General features: G+C 48.1%; 1 protein-coding gene across 2 annotated transcripts in view; it reads left to right on the plus strand.

The window, feature by feature from the left end:
• Window positions 1-2,613, plus strand: part of TULP1 (tubby like protein 1) — a 33,657-nt gene that overhangs the window by 971 nt on the left and 30,073 nt on the right. The window lies entirely within an intron of this gene.

Raw genomic sequence — 2,613 nt, forward strand, 5'->3', positions numbered from 1 at the left:
GTATGCTGTGGGGCGAGGATAGGAGCGGGGTTCCTGCCCCATGGAGCCCCCCGGGAGGAGCTCACGCGGCGGGGCCCGGGCGGTGCTGGGGGCACTGGGATGCTCCCGGACATCCCGGGATGCTGCTCGCCGGAGGGGATTTTTCTTTTCCCCACTTCACCTCCCCATCCGAGGCTTCCGGGAGCAGCCGAAGCGTTTCTTTTGACACCACCTACCAGAGAGACCCCGCAGGGTGTGTGTATCACTGTACAGAGCCTTTGGCAGCAGGTAGAAGTGGTTGCACAAGGTAAATGTGATTTTTTTTTTTTAAGGGTCTGCGATTTTTCCCTCCTCTCCGGGCATAAAAACTCTTTCAGAGCTTCTGTTTTTAAAATGCACGTTCGAGTGAGCTTGCTGTTCTCAGGAAACTGTATTTTACACAATGGGCTGTAGGAACTCATGGGAGACACGTCTGTCATCAGTGTGTCCCCAGGCTGCAGCTTCCAGCTGAGGCTCCAATGCTCCACCGCCCTTCTGTCCTCACTGTGCCGGTGCGAAAAATAAAAATACCCTTAAAAATGAAATTTAAAAAAAAAAAGAAAAAGAAAAGAAAGAAAAAAAAAAAAGAAGCAGCAAGCTAGGATCTGATACTTTATGTTTTTAAAAATAGAGTTTAAATAGTGTCTCACCCTAATGAGCTATTAACTTGAAGTGGGTTTGAGGACATCTCTGGGGTATCAAAGCCAACCTGGGAACTGGCATTAAAAGTTTAAAAAGTTGAAAGCACAAATTGCTTCTTCCTTTAAAACATGAGAAAGCTGCCTCCCTCCTGCCTCCTTGCCCGTCCTGTTGAAGGTCTAGGGAGAAGAAAATCATTAAATATGTCTGGCAGAGCCTGTCTCTGGCTTTTAAGGGCTGCCTTTCCCAAGGGTGCTGTGGCTTTGATTTGGGTGGCAGTGCTGCAACTCAAAGACACTTGGGTTGTATTTCCAGCCTGGTACTCTGGAAATGGGACAAAATTGCTGGGGAGGGGACAGAAACATCCCTGACAGAGAGGGAACAATGTCCACAGGGGGTTAACCAGGAGTGTGGGGCTAAGCAGGAATCCAGATGGTGCTGGGAGTTTCGCAGCACAAGGGTGGGATGGTGGGGTCCTGGGTGGGTTGCTGGTCCTTGAAGGGGTGCTGGTCATCGTCCCCAGCTTGGTGGGTGATGGCAGCACCCTGTGGGGTGCAGGAGGACGAGGAAAGGGTGTGATGGAGCTGGGTACCCCACCAGGGGTGCTGGTGGAGGAAGGGGTGGCCGAGGACTTTTCTGAGAGCTTGGGTGATGGAGCAGGTGGGGTTTGTGCTGTGGAAAATATGTGGTGGCATGGAAAAAAGTCCCCAGCAGATTTCTGGGGAGTCAGTGAAGAGGTTTTCTCTTCTGCTGAAATGCACAGAGTGGGGTGACAGCACGTGGCCTCGCTGGTGGCTCTGGGCCTGGAGGATGCAGGGGGTCCAGTGGGGAAGGTTGGCATGGTACAGGCTGCTCATGGTGCCCATCCTGCTCAGAACAGAGATGTCTGCAAGGATAATTGCTCATGCAATTATTTTTTCTTGTTCTTTTTTTAAAAAATAAATGCAAATAACCTCATTTGTGTTCGCCCAGCACACTCTTCTGTCACGCTGAGGTCCTCTCCCAGCACTGTTAGATAAGCTTCCTGCTGGGATGAGCCAAAAAATAAGGATAATTCCTGAGTAAAAAGGAAACTGCATCCCTCAGGAACATCACTGCTGTGTAGTTATGTATGTTTTAATTAATTACCTGCTTCCAGAAGGAGAAAGTTTGCTGGAAGGTTTGAGATGCTCAGCACCGAGACCTCCTCGGTCTGGCTGCAGCTCCCGGACTGGCTCAAGGGAAAAATATTTTGTAAACTCTTTGTAGAATAGTTTGTCCTCAGTTATTTCTGCTTTTATACTATTTTATATCAATTTTATTTTATAGTCACTCTAAGTTACGTGAATTTATATAAAGTTTTTGCAGCCCCTTGAGGGAGCTGTGAAGCTCCTACTGATCTTGTGCACATCACAGGGAAATGGAAACTACCTAGCAAGGGTTCTTTTTTTATTTTAATGCTCTGTGCTTGTGGGTGTAAAGAAGTGGCCACGAGTGCTCTAACGTACCAGTTGTTCATATAACTTGTTTGTCATGGAGCTGACAGGCTTTTTCCATAACTAGTAACTGTGATTAGTAAGGATTTCTGATTTTGCAAGCGAGTGCGTTGGAAAATTAGGAAAATAATAGTAAAGAAACTGTCAGAAGTGAAGAGTTGGGATGGTGAGGGACTGCAGTTAAATCATCTTCTACCTGCAGTGTCCCATTTTGTAAACAGCAGCATTGCTCTTCCATTGAAAAATATTCTCATTTCAAGTACTTTTTGATTTACATTAAATTTAACCACTTAATGAAACGAGCTCTGCGAGGCACTGCCTGGCAAAGAGCGTCATTCCTGGGATGTGACACCATCCCAGCAGGGAGCCCCGGTGGGATGCAGCCTCCCTCCCCACCCTCAGGTGATGCTCACCAGTGTGTGCCTGTGCACACGTGTGTGTCAGTGCCTGTTCTCACCCCTGTGGCTGGCAGGGGTGACCT

This window comes from Corvus brachyrhynchos, unplaced genomic scaffold (assembly GCF_000691975.1).
Source record: "Corvus brachyrhynchos isolate BGI_N302 unplaced genomic scaffold, ASM69197v1 scaffold72, whole genome shotgun sequence".
Classification (NCBI taxonomy): domain Eukaryota; kingdom Metazoa; phylum Chordata; class Aves; order Passeriformes; family Corvidae; genus Corvus; species Corvus brachyrhynchos.